The sequence below is a fragment of the Myripristis murdjan genome, chromosome 21 (genome assembly GCF_902150065.1).
Source record: "Myripristis murdjan chromosome 21, fMyrMur1.1, whole genome shotgun sequence".
NCBI classification, from domain to species: domain Eukaryota; kingdom Metazoa; phylum Chordata; class Actinopteri; order Holocentriformes; family Holocentridae; genus Myripristis; species Myripristis murdjan.
The window spans coordinates 28369276-28383831 of record NC_044000.1 but is presented as its reverse complement, the minus strand read 5'-3'; the positions used below and the strand labels follow the sequence as shown (position 1 = coordinate 28383831).

Genomic DNA, 14556 nt, shown 5'->3' with positions numbered 1-14556 from the left:
TTGATGGGCTAATTTAGTTAGATGGCAAGTGCTAATTAAATAACACTGCTGGAAAATAACAGAAAAAAAAAAAACCTTCTAAACCTGCAGTCAACACTAGCAACCATTTTTCAGGTATATTATTTTTCTATTTTTTTTTTTTCAATACAATTCCTGCACTTGTCTTTCAAATAAGAATTGCATAGAACCAGAAAAGAACTAGCTTTTGAATTGCTGCAATAAGTTTCCCATCCATTTTGCACTTGAGCAGAATAACTAGTAGTTTTGAAATAAAATCACAAGGAAGCACAAAAAGGTTTGATGGCCGATGGCCTTGGATCAGCCGTCCACCAGTTAGCCTGATGAGCACCCACACATCGCTGGAGTCCCCCTGGTTCTTCAGCTGTAGAGGAAATTAATGGACTTCTACTGATTGAGTTGCTCACAGTGTGACCGCACAGGAAGAGTTGTTGTCCCTGTGTGGAGTAGCTGCTAGCTTGTTTGCCGACTTTGACCATGCAAAGTGGATCACACTATAAATACAAGAACAGGATTTGTGGCAGTGCTATAAATTTCTTGAATGGCTCAGTGTGGTGCCAGAATATGTTCTACTTGGAGTGCAGCTTTAGCAACGATCCCACTGTCTGGCTCTTTGCACTAAGGAATTAAATGATGACTAATGTTATGCAAACACACACACACACACACACACACACACAAAAGAAAAACCAAGAAGCTGGAGAACCTCACATTGATGGTTTGTGATGTATTTACACTCAACTCCATCACGGAGAAGCTGAAATGAAGCGGCTGCAGTTGTGTGGGGGTGACAGATACCATTTAAAATGTTAAACTTCAGCGAGGTGATTGGCACCCCAGAGATATGTGATGTTTCCTCCACTTTGCTCCCAGATTGAACAGCCCCACCCACATGGCCTGGTGTAACCTGCTCCCCATTTCATGCCTGAAAACTCATGGAATAGCTCTGGGGAAAGCCGACGGGATAGCACTTTGCTTCAACTTTGCAAGCAAAGTTTGTTTGACATGCACCTAGATTGTGATCTACGACTGCTCGAGCAATCGGGAAACTATCCTCCATCAGCTGAAAGCCAATGAGTCCCATTGCTTGGAAAATACATGAGACAACTGTGAATAGTCTCAGAGAACTGCTGAAATTGAACTGGTGGGCTCTCCCACTAAATCTGACACCTTCTCGCCAAACCATTAGAGTGTATTCAAAGTGGAGAGAGGAGATTTTTCCCTTGGTCGTGACATCAAAAGGCTATATTTTATCTTCCCCCAGGTTTTCTTTTTCTTTCAAAGCTAAATCTTAGCACACTGGTGGCTCCAAATGGCAGAAACTGTCATGTACCAGTACCTGAGATAACTCTTTGAACACTAAACCTCAGAATCAGGTCTTGATATTGTGTGTGTGTGTGTGTGTGTGTGTGTGTGTGTGTGTGTGTGTGTGTGTGTGTGTGTGTGTGTGCGCATTTGTCATATTGATTGTGTCAACAACAAATGCCATGCATTTTGCCTTGTCAATCCCATAAATCCAACAATCACTGCAATAGGCTTCATGTTTTGTTTTGTTTTGTTTTTTAAACTGGATTATATCCTTTTACTTGAAATGCTTCTTCTTCTTCTTCTTCTTCTTCTTCTTCTTCTTCTTCTTCTTCTTCTTCTTCTTCTTCTTCACGTGTTTTAATATTTTTAGAGCCTTACTTTATTTTTCTCCAGTGTTTGGTTGAGCATGGGATGCCCTGCTCTCCAAAATCCATTTCTAACCACTGATCTATACTATTGTAGTATAGATCTGTCATATTTTATTTAAATTATAGATCAGTGTTTCTTACAACCAATTTGAGATCCCACTGATTTCTGTAAAAAGTCAATAAAAAGCTGAGTCAGAGTTAGTATGGCTGCTGTGAGGAAACAGATTTCCTGTCATGTCCTGCACCGGGACAGAGGTGGCGCATGCACAGGAGGCATTCGAGAGAGACACTTCTTCCTCACCAGACGCTGATCAGGGCTTACACCTGTTAGTCCAACTTGCAATTTACATTCCTTTGCCATTGGTTCTGTCAAAGTGCCTACATTGTACCTTCTTGTTTCCTTTTGTTTGGCTGTCACCAGCTCTGCTCAAAACCCAGAAATCATTGAACATGTTGTCTATAAACTGCACGCTCATGTTTACCAGGCTGGCTGGGCTGTGATGCTTTTAATCAAAAAAAAAAAAAAAAAGAGAGAGAGAGAAGAGAGAAGTAAAAGGTTCTCTCGCTGCTGTTTAGGACACACTCTTGGATTTCTTGCTTCAGTATTGAGGCGTCTCTTCCTTTGTGGAAAGATCATGCCAACGCCAGAATTTCTGTTGGGCAGATAGGGTGAATCTGCAGTTTCTTAGTCAGGATCAGACTCTCTTCTCTTTTGACCTCTGATGGTTTGATTTGATTTTCTGATTTGGGCTGATAAAGTTGTCTTTACACAGTCGGCCCAGCTAAAAATGCAGTAGCAGCGCCTGGATGGAATTAATCATGAAGGAATAAATGGGTAGATCGCAGACAGAGGATAAACTGATGCTTATCTTCTTATTTTCATTTTGTTTAGCTCAGGATAACAGGATAGGACCCAAAAAATACAAATAAGATAAGCTTCAGTGTATGTTTTGTGTGCGATCTACATATTTATTCCTTGCTAGTTGTGTGAAGTCAAAGGTTGGGCGTGTGGTACAACATTTTTTTTTATAAAATGAATTATGATCAGTTTCCACAGGCTGGATTATACTGTTTACACAGTGAAATCATTTTTCCACCGTGCGAGGATGGAACCTCTGCATCCTGTGCTACCATAAACTTCATTTTGGATGATTGCAAGGGGTCATTTTAAAGGAAAACTCTAACATTTTTGGTAAAATACCCTTTTTTTCCAACTTACCCAGGCTGGCACAAGATGTGTAGCATCCTGTGGGTAGCATTTTGTGTTTGTACCTTAAAGAAAGAGAAAAAAGAGAAAAAAAATAAACCTTACAGCATGCGCGCGGGAACTACTTTTTGCCAGGGGGTGCTGCGTAATTTTTATGCAGACTGGGCAGCAGGGACGGTTTCTGCTATGGGCAGTGCAACTGCCCAGGGCGCAATCTACTTGGGGGCGCACGAGAAAAAAAAAATCGGCAGTTTTCTAGACTATCGTATTGACCCGCACATGCCGCGGCACCATCAGTCGGCATCAGGCTGGCCGGCCGCGGCACCGTCCGGTACCGCGCCCACCCGGTCAGGTCTGCCGGATCTGACAGGTGAGCTGCCTGATGTTGGCCGGTGCCGCGGCCGGCTCGCCTGATGCCGCCTGATGGTGCCTCCGCCTGATGGTGCCCCGGTGCCGCGGCTGACCGGCGCTGCTAAATTATGGCAAGTTTGGCGATTTTTATTTATTTTTTTTTTTTGGGCTTTATCGGGTTGTCGGGCCTAAAGTTTGGCTAATTAGTCGGGTCGGGTAGGGCCTCGGGCTGGCCCAGTCGAGCCCGGTTCGGGTCGGGTCTTAATTTTCAGGCCCGATGAGATGTGATGTGTCTCGGTGTGATTGCCCCTCTGCACGCGTTTTACATGTTTTTCGTTTTCCTTGCATTAGGTGCAGTAGATTAATACACGTTTTACTTTCTCCCCCTGTCCACACCCTAAGTGACTGCCACAATCAAGTCATTTTCAAAAGAAAATGACTTTGAAATGTGGTAAAATTAATTTGACATTTATTCCACCCCTCCTCAGCAGGGGGTGCTGCAGCACCCTCAGCACCACCCTTCCCGCGCCCTTGCCTTACAGCAACTTTGAAGCTGTCATATTTCCACAGTGTATCATGAGTATTTGAAATACATTTTGGGATTTTCCTTCCGAGTCTCTTTCCCTGTTTTCCCCATCAGACCTGTCCATTGTTGAGCAGTCCTTGCCCAAATAATTTCCCACCCCAACATCCTGTCTTGATCGGAAATGTGTTGGATTACATAAGCAGGCCACCGCTGAAATGCCTTTTCTTTGTGAATCCAAATTGCCATCCTGCCATTGCTCCATGTCGTTATTCCCGCTTTGAGCCGAATTTTGTCACTGATTAAACCTTTCATCAACATGGTAATATTTCTCCAGCTGTGTGAATAGACACTCTGCCAAGGTTATCTTACACATAAAACACAATCACCATTTGTGCAAATACATCTCCTCCCACCCGGCATCGCTCTCTGGTGAATCAAAGTCTGCGTTTCATCGGCAGTATCTCCACTAGATGACTGCGGTCCTATTGTCAGGTCTGTCATTAAAATGTTAACAACTTTGGTGAGTGATCTGAAATCTGACGACATCCTGCCGACGGCGCGATGATCAATAGGAATCACTATCTGCTTGTCAGCGTACAGCCAGCGACGTCCACTGTAGTTAAATTTGTTCCCCGTCAATAGCATCGACACATCTATCATCAGAGTAATTAAAGAAGACGTAACTTTTTGATTGGAGGAATTATTTGGCATTTGCTCCGTTTATCATTGTGCTGTCAGGATAACTGCATGCCCAATTTCTGATTTCAATAAAACTTGTTTACTTAATTCAGCTTACTGTTTAATGATGAAATATGGCAATAAAATAGACATCAGCAAATGATCCGCGATGGTATATCAGTCTGTTTTAAGTCCTTAACAAAATATGGTGTTTTTTATTTTTATTTTCAAGAGTGATTCTTCTTGAGCTGGTTATGAGCCTGGACGTGAAAGGGCTTCTGCAGTTTGTCTTCTGTTCGTACAAGTTACAGCTTTGAAAATACACAGAAATGTTTGTGTCAGCAGCACTTGAGCGAGCAGAACAGCAGAATATTGGTGCAGCCACAGCTTGGAGTCACAGCTCTCCGGACTACATGCTTTTTCCAAAGTAATGTGTGAGATTGATGCGCGTGAGCTGGTGATTACTCACTGGGGCTGACTGTCAGCGTGATGGGTGTGATTAACAGCACAGATGTAATTTACCAGATTTCCAAATACTCAAAGCCATCTGTGTCCTTAAAGCGCCTTTTTACTTTAATCCAAATGTGAGCACAAGGGTAGCACGTCGACTGAGCTGCAAATTGTAGAATGAAACATTTTATTCCCTTTCTAACCGATCAGAAAAGCAGATGGACTGAGCAGGACCTACAAGCAAATTATGAATACAAGATGGATTTACATTGTGAACAGCATGTGACCCAAACTCTTGATTGGCTGCATCCTCATGTTTGATGACACAAATGGATGATGAATAGCAGCTATGTTGTCTATGGGTGATTTTGCCATTTAAATTTATGAATTTGTAACATGAGGTCAGATCACTACCTGTGTTTCACCACCTTTAATTAGGTCCCCTCACTTTTAGATGAATCTAGCAGTCAAGATAAGCAGTTCAAGTGCTGTTACACGCAGTTTTATTATGCACAATTTACATAAAAGAAAAAAGACAGGTCGTCCTTTGCTGCTCCTGTTAAAGAGAAAAAAAAAACTGTAAAGGAAATGACAGACAGGCTGAGGTAGCCCAGCAGCGTGCAGCGAAAGGGCAGGTAAAGGTAGAGTTCACACTTCAAATTACACACCTCAGTACCCTGTGTGTGTCACTCTCACACACCAAACTGGGCCTCAAGCCGCCGCAAGCATGCTTACCCCACCAAAGAGAGAGAGAGAGAGGGGAGAAAAGAGGAGAGAAAACGGCCCAACACCAAGGAGATTACAGTCATCAAGGAATATTAAAAGAATCTACATAAAAATAATGGAAAATAATCATAGTTTGGAGCAGCTACAGTAAAACCAATAATGCTAATAGAGAGACATTGTAGGGGGGAGGGAGGAGGATGAATCATCAGCCAAACAAACAAAAAAAAAAAGTCCTTAGTTTAGAAGACGTCAAAGCCTCAAGAGACAGTTCCACATGTCATCGGCGGTGTTTGACTTCAACAGGGATCCAGCGCCCCGACACAGTTCAGATCCACGGCAGACTTTCCTGGATATAAAAGAAGGCTAAGAAGGAAACTCTAATTAAAACACATAAATATTTCAGTGCTAGGATGACAAACATTTCTTCCCGTTCTTCCACAGGAGTAACAACTCAGCACTCTAACTGCACTTGACCTAGTAAGCCTCTCCATGAGCACCTGCTGGATTTTACTGGGTCCTATATCCCATCATATACACAGTAATCACTGATAAATCTGCAGTAATACAATGTTTGCTAAAGAGCTTGCAATTACATTAAGCTGCCATATTTATCTTTTGAATATGATCAGAAATTATGTCACTTTTGCAATACATGGCTGTTGCCATCATTTTCCTCCAATATTCATCCAGCAATCAAGCAGCTAGTTGCTAAACACCAGGTAGCAGTGTTTAAGGATTGCTGAATTGCTGCGAGCTGACTTGTGTTTGTTTTTTAAGGATTTATATTGTACATTTCAGACAAAACCAATTCCAAAGCTTCATTGACGAGCTATCCTCGAGAGCCGAGGCTGTTGTTTTTGAAATTCAGTGCTGAAAGTCAATCCAAGCGCCTCGGGGCTCGGCGGATCTCAGTGCACTGTCTAGATGTGCTTGAATCCGGCTGGTTTCACCGGGCTAACGCTGTGGCCATTTCTGCGCTATTACTTGATTTGCATGAATATTTTAGTGAATATAATGCACTTTTCTCTAACAGTCGAGGAGCAATTTACTCAAGCTATTTATGTAATCAGTGAATCATGGCTTGAATGAGGGCATGAATGCAATAAATTTTATGGACATCTTCCTGATGATGAATCGTAACCGCTTTTTGCACAGTTGACATCTAAACTGTCTCAAAGCTTCAAAATCATTGTCTCATTTGTCTGTTTCTCTTTATGTATGTCTCCTGCTTTATGACTGGTATGGATTCAATAAGACAAATCAATACAAGATAGTAGATGTTAGCTGGATTGACCTTACCAGTGTACTTTCTTAGAATCGCTATTTGTAATGTTTTATACATTAACTACATTTGCTGATCGATACTGCACCAGGCAGCTTTGTCAGCCCTAAATGGAAACAAGTAGTAATTTAGGCTGATGGATGGATTTTTTACATAAAAATTTCACCCCATCTGGCTGTAATGTCACTGTCTGAATTTCACAATTTATGGAACTGGCAGCAGTTTCCTCTGAGGAGGGAACTGGGATGAACTAATGTTTTGTTCTCTGATTGGAGTCACTAATTTCTGGACCGGACACTCCGGCTTGAATCTGCTCTTTTCTTCTGTGACTAAACAACAACAGCAATCACGGCTAAAAGCTGAAGTCAACATCGGTCCAGGCGATGATGAATTCAGGAAAGCAGCCCTAAAGATAGCTGTATCAGTATCACTTTTCATGAAATTTTAATGTTCATGCGGTTGACAAGCAAATACAAGTGGGAAAAAAAAACAGTCATCCAGGGTAGTTTGTGATACAGGCACATTGATTTTGTCCCATTTTCCTGCCTCATCCTCTCCACTGTTTCCAGCTGCTTTGTCTTCAAAAGCTGCCGGTGCAGAGCGGATGTGAGTGTTAACTTTGAAGTGAAGGGAAGGACTTCCAATCTTCCTCCACCTGTCTAAGTGATAATAATGAAGGAGATTAATTGGTGGGTGGGTGTGCAGAACAGAAATCATGTTGAAATGGCATGCAGGAGGCAGCGGTATTATATCTGAGTAGGAGCCCCAGCTACAGATCCATGTATTAATAATGCAAAAGGACCCCTAGGGCAGCCATCTATTTGCAGAGCTCCCCCCACACTTGTGTGCTCTCTCTCGCTCACACACACACACACACACACACACATGCACACACATGCACACACACACATACGCATGCACACAGTCAGGATTCCCACTTTCTGTCTAGCTTTATCTCCTTTACGTTTTGACTCTGGCTTTGTGTTAGTGCACCATTGAAACATATTTATCATCGCCTTTCTTGTTATTAAGTATTACTGATATTTTAATATCAGGTTTCTCTTTAGGCAACATTTGTGAGCAAGGCTTTGTGAACGCTTCGTTGCTCTGTGTTTGCTGATCTACTCTGTGATTTTCAAGGAGATCGATTTTTTTAATAATTACTGATTCTGATATTTCTGAGGAGAGAGCAAAAAACAAAAATCTATCTTTGGCAACAGATCAACTAAACAGATCTTGAGCTTTTAAGTGCAGCTTTTGACACCCTACATCACACTGTCATGACTGACAGGCTGAGGCAGTGCGTTGTTGTCTCTTGCTGTGTGCTGGATTGGTTCTCCTCTGTTTGACACATAGGAGTTCAATTGTCTCTATTTATTGTCTCTTATTGTTCCACTCACCCATGGTGTACCCCAGGGTTCATTTCTTGGCTCCATTTCGTATTTCCTCTCCCTCCGGCAACTCATCAGCAGTTTTGGTTACATTTTGTGCCATTGCTATGCCGATGATACACGCTTGTACCTTTCCATGACACTAACGATCCCTGCTGCATCTCTGTTTGGCTTCCATAAAGGATCAGATGGCAAAACAGGTACAATCAGCCAAAGCCTGAATTTGATGCACTCTATATGTCAAATCTTTGATTCAGGCTGTCCCTCCATGATGAAAGGACACAAATATTTATTTATGCCTTTGTCTCCTCCAACCTTGATTATTTACTGGTCTCAGCCAGGCCACGATCACCTGTCTACAGCAAGTCCAAAAGGCAACTGCAAGACTACAAGACATCGTGAAGAACCCACATTAGTCCAGTACCAGCCTCTCTTCACTGGCCGCCTGTTAAATACTCGATGGATTTTAAGACCCTTTAAATTACCTACAAGGCCTCGAGTGGCCTTGCCCCTAGCTACATCCGTGACCTGCTGACAGCTTTAAAAGCATGACCTTTAAGGCGAGGCCTCTCAGGTCCTCGGATCAGGGTCCTTTGACTGTGTCCCACTAAAATATGAAATCCAAAGGAGACCGTGCAACCTCAGTTGAAAGTTTTAAACAGCGTCTTAAAATCCATCTTTTTATCCTGGCTGTCTAAATGCCTTTTTTTTTTTTTTTCCGTATTTTACTGGTTGCATCATTGCTTAATCTTCTCTGTATTTTTTTCTTTGTTTGCCTTGTTGCTCATTATTTTTCTTTGTTGCTTTTAATTGCTTTCAGATATTGCAATTTATTTGTGCCTGTTACAGTTATTTTTAATTGGAGTGAAGCACTTTGTAACCCTCTTGTCAAAGGGTGCTACATGAATACATCTTATCTATTTACTAATACTGAAGCACTAAGAAACAATATCTTTCACAATGTTTTTTTTTTTTTTTTTTTTTACATAATTAATCTTTCTCCATCACATTTGTTTGATGTTTGAACATGATTAGCATGGCATAGTGCTGTAAATCCGATGGTTGTGATTGTAAACATCCCAAAATAACTTGATATGAGTATTGTTACTTTGAGTAAATGTTGATATAGAAGGAACAGAGTGCAGAGCTGTGACCTGTGGTGCCGGGTATTATCACAGTAGCTCCAAAGAGCTGATATTATTTTGTGAAATTACCTTTCTGCCCCAGTAACTTGGCTGTCAAGCCCCTCTGACTGTGTCTTTCTGTGATCGATGCTCCAGTGACCCTCTGAGTCATGACACTCGATTGTCTGGTGGCCTTGAGGCCTTCTCATATTCTCTGCCCATTTGAAGTGAGGGCACACACATTTTTGCGGACATAATGGAGGTCTTCAGCACTAGGCCAACAGTGGCTATGAGCAGCTAGTTTCTTTTCTAAACGGACAACTTGGCTGTTTCAACAGAATTCAAGAGACATGGTTCATTTTTGTGCTGTTTTTGATGCGGTCCACCATATGTTCCCCGGCCCGGCTGTATGTTCCCTCAATGTATTTATTTATTTTTTTTTAAAGTGAAACAGCCTCATGTTCCGTCAATCATCACCACGTTACCGAATGTGAAAAGAATAATTATTTCCATATACCCCTGGTACATTAAAAAATGCATAATTGACAACTACATAATCATTAATGTTTTGCATGATGTTTGAAAATGATATATATGAAGAAAAAAACATCAGGGACCACTGTGGCACTGATATCTGAACAGTTTTGTGTTTTGATAATTTCAGTTTGGCAGCAAATAAAAATTTGTAAGCCCACCTGATTTTCACTGCTTTAGCTAAAGTGTTGAATAAAAGCTAACATAGATAGGTGGTGGCAGATGTTTCAACTTCAGGAAAGTCAATGTGGAGAGTAACGTTAGACGCTAATGTCATCTTCATTGCCAGTGCACATTAAAGGAATGCATTGCTATGAATCTATCCCATGATAATATAAAGACAGTGAATGCTGGAGTGAAGTTGAATTAAATTAGAAATCCAGTCACAGTGAAAGTTTGTTTCCTGCCAACTGTATTGTCCTGCGTTGTCACGATGTCATGAAGCCTAAAATGTTTCTGGCAAACTTTCAGATAGCTCTAAATTGCCACTTAACTGGCATTTCTTTGACCTTCTCCATGTCCAGAGTTGAGATTTATCCTCTCAGTTCCAAGTTGCATGGGGAAGCTCGATAACATTCACATCAGTTGTGTTCCACTGTTATTCATCTAAACAACGGTTTGTGTAGCACAACTGAGTCGAGGCGTTTCAAGCTACGACTCAGATTGTTTTGTTCCATCATTTTCACACCTGTCTTTTCCTAATGGTTTGTAGTTACGTGGTTACTCAGTATTTGCACGCAGTTAATTCTCCAATTAACCTCTGTTGCTGGGAGAACTTAAATGCAACCACAAAGCCTCCGTATCTCACTAAGAAGCAGATAATGAGTGTGTATGCCAGCATGAGAGGTTTATGTCCACAGTGGGTGAGGAGTTATGATTTATCCTTCATCCAGCATGTTAATTAAAATCAACAGTCTCCAATCGAAAACTGTACAGGCTGGAAAATAAAAGACGATGGAAGTCTACATCCCGTTCTCACAAGGATGAAATATTTGTGTTCACTATTCAGGGCAACCAGGAGTGATTCACTCAAACCTCAGATAGAGTTTTCCTAAGGGATTACACAGATTTGTTTAAAAGGTATAAACAAAATCCAGAGTTTGGCCTTTTACTGTCATTATACAGTTCATCTACTGTGTTAACGACATTGGTGACCAAAAGCTCAGTGTCAGTAGCTGCTCTCACATGGCACTTACAAGGCTAATGTAAGAATGCTGGCACTGTGAATGCTTTGGCACAGACTCAACCTGTGAAAGGAAAAAAAAAAAAAAAAAACTAGGCTGAATCTTCCGGTGCTTCTGTTGAGAAAGTGTTTTTGCCATTCCTCATAAAAGTAATGCAAAGATTAAAGCAATGTGACGGTTAGGGATGGGGGGACATGTGGGTGGCTCATCTCTCCTCCCGAACGGTACATTTCCTGAAGTTTTCAAAGAAAAAAACACAACATCAGATAACACTATCTACTCTGCAATTCCCATTTAAAGTTTTTAAGCATGGACTCGCTGTATCTCATTGTCCATTTTCACTTTTCCGGGCGAACAAAAAGTCTCCCATCTCCACTACATTTGCACAGAAATGATATAGATGCTGGAGATACGGCGAGTGTCAGTCTCTCTGTGAATGTGGGTCAGAGAGGATGATTCTCACTACTGTACATGAACCTTTTCATTGTGTGCGCTCGCTTAGTGTAAAGCATGAACGCCTCAACTTTTTACCAGTACTTCGCCTGGGTGGGAGACAAGCCGAACAGAGACAATGAAGTCCCACACAGCTTGAAATGTCACTTTCCGCTCTAAACAATTATGTAAAGTATCAGAAAGTTTCCCATTCAAGTGCCGCAGCCTGCAGCTCTTTGCTCAAGTGGGCGTATTTGCAGATATATAATCATATAAATTATTCCCTTCGCACTCAGTCACAGAATAAATTCCTTTCCTTGCCAGACCAGTAAATGCCATTTTGCTATCCGTGGATGTGTGCCTTTGAAATACCATCCTTATCACGGAGATTTCACATTTTGTAAGGACACACACAAAACTGACAAGGCTTATTTTTTTCCAGTATTGAATCATAATGTTGATGCCAAGACTGAGCAAAGTATCACTTTGGCAAACGTTACCTGTTTTGCGGGGCTGGAAGGGCACTTTTAGTGTTTTTCTCCGTTTGTTAGCTTCAGCTGGAGGGCCCTCCACCTCGCGTGCGCTCCACTTCTAACTCCACTCATGGAAGCAATACAGGAGCCATACGGTCGCCCAGAGTCCTTTCCCACCACTTTTATCAGTCCAGGGATTCCTGCAGCACGAGATCTCTGCTGCTTTAAGCTTTCTGGGTGGAAGGCTCTCCGACTCCCCGAGGGATTTCTTTGTATCCATCTGATGAGGCGATGCCTACGTGTGCTCCCTCCTCTGTCATCCTTGACATGAGGGATACTCACTTGCAGAAGAAGAAGAAAAAAAAAAGACAAATTGATGACAAATCTGCCCCGAGGTGCTGTTGTTACACCACAGGTCTTTGATGGAGTGGCAGAGTTCAGCCGAGTTAATGATACTGCTGTGTGCGAGAGCCTGTGTCCGAAAACACTGTTTTGGAGGCTGCTGGCATTGTTTTGACATGAGGATGACATCCCTGTGTCTGAAACGGATCCATCACCTTGTGAAGCTCGTGAGACATCAGAGAAGGAGTGTGGAGCCCTGCTAAGGTTTACCGCAGAGTCCTGTTTTTACGGCGGTCATTAACGTTTCAGTCGGCATTGAATCACACAATCAAAAAGCCATTATCACTGAGATATAACAAGGCAACAGCTTTTCTCTTCTATTTACCGAGGAAAGGCTCTGACACTCCCTTCGCTATTGCTCTCTAAAAATAGTAACCCTGTTGAAGGACACTCTTAACAAAACACCTCCCTCTCCTGAAAGAAGAGTTAACCAGGAGTTTGATAAATATTTCATAATGTGACTGCCTGATGAAGGCTGAAGTATGGCTTTTAAAACCAGCTCAGAATACCAGATGGGATGGCCTTATAATATTCATTAGACAAAATGAAATTCTAATTGTGTGTGACAGAGTGTTTTCCACTTACGAGGGACGCCTGCACAGGCTCACTGTGTCCGGGAGGGAAATCGCTTTCTCAAAAGGCTCCAAAAGGTTTTGGAAGCGGCTTTTATCCAATGAAGGGAATCTGATTTTTAAAATTCAAATTGTTATTGGATTAATAAAAATGACCTCTGCCATGCTACAAATTATCATCTGTAGTAAGACGGAAGTTAAACCATAAAATCATCAGCATCTCCGACTGCATTTTCACTCTGTGCTCTATTAGGTTTTTGTTTAATTATTTAAGATTCAAGATTCAATAGATTTATTGCCATGTCAACAAGTTGATAGGCATTTGTCCTGGTAGACTCTCCGACATAAATATCATAAACAAGGACAGTACAGCAGCACATCATATTATTTATTTGAGTTTATTATCATATACATTTCAATCAATGTGCCATGTATATTCTGTAAGCCTCTCTAAGTATACTCTCTAAGCCTTAAAAGCAACAATAAATTAACATAAATATAACATACAACAAACAAACATTTCAGAAAATGAAAATATCCTTCTCAATAATAAGCATTATTTTGATATAATTTTGCATAAGTAGTAAAATTACCAGTACATACAAAGTTAAGTATTTAATTTCAAATGTACTTGGAGGTTGATGTTTTTTTTTTCTTTTTTTTAACCAAAGACAGATAGACTGATAATTGCCCTGTCATTCTTAAAAAAAAAAAAAAAAAATGAGGAGAGAATTAAACTGAAAGAAACTTATGAGACTTCAGTCAAGATTTTGCACTGACTACATTTTTCAATTAAATAATCCAGACAGGTGTGAAGAAAGAAATATCCAAACAGACGCGAGCAGAGGATCCCTGCTCTCTGTCTGAGGACTTGCAATAAACTCTGAGAACACGTTTTGGTCCTTAGACCTTCAGTCTTGAGTAAAACAACATGGAGAAAATAAAGCCAGATATCTTGTCTGGTAACTGACCGTTCATGATGGTTGGTGCCACAGTTGACCAGTTTACGCCTGTTTCTGGTGTTTAAGGACAAGTAGATGAATTTGAACTCTGTAATGGATTATAATTTAATGTGGTTAAATACCATACTAAAGATAAAATCTACTTGAAGCTCCACCGAGTGATGTCTGACCAGCACAGAGCTCAGAGTCCATCTGTAAACAGAGTCAGTCCTGCCTCTGGGCTCACACACTCTGGGTTGTACAAAACTGAAGGTTGAGGTGAAAAAATGTGTTTTTGGGATGGAAATGAGGGGTAGTGGTAACAGGAGGACCCACACACAGGAGACACAGGCATGATGGCTTGAAGTGCAGAATTTTAATGGTAAGTGAAGGCAGGCAGCACACAGACACAGAGGCTGAGCAAACACACAACGGACCGACAAAGAGCTGGACTGAACGTGTGATTTAAATGCTAAATGAACATGCAGGTGACGAGGCTGGAGAGCAAGAGAGGAGCTGATTGGCTGGGAGAGCACAGGGAGCTGGGCAGGTGTGGAGGAGCGAGCAGACAGGGCTGGCTCTACGGAGA

At 41.5% G+C, this 14556-nt stretch overlaps 1 protein-coding gene across 1 annotated transcript in view; it reads left to right on the top strand.

Annotated features, from left to right (window-relative positions):
• Positions 1-14556, top strand: part of thsd7ba (thrombospondin, type I, domain containing 7Ba) — a 171007-nt gene that overhangs the window by 71097 nt on the left and 85354 nt on the right.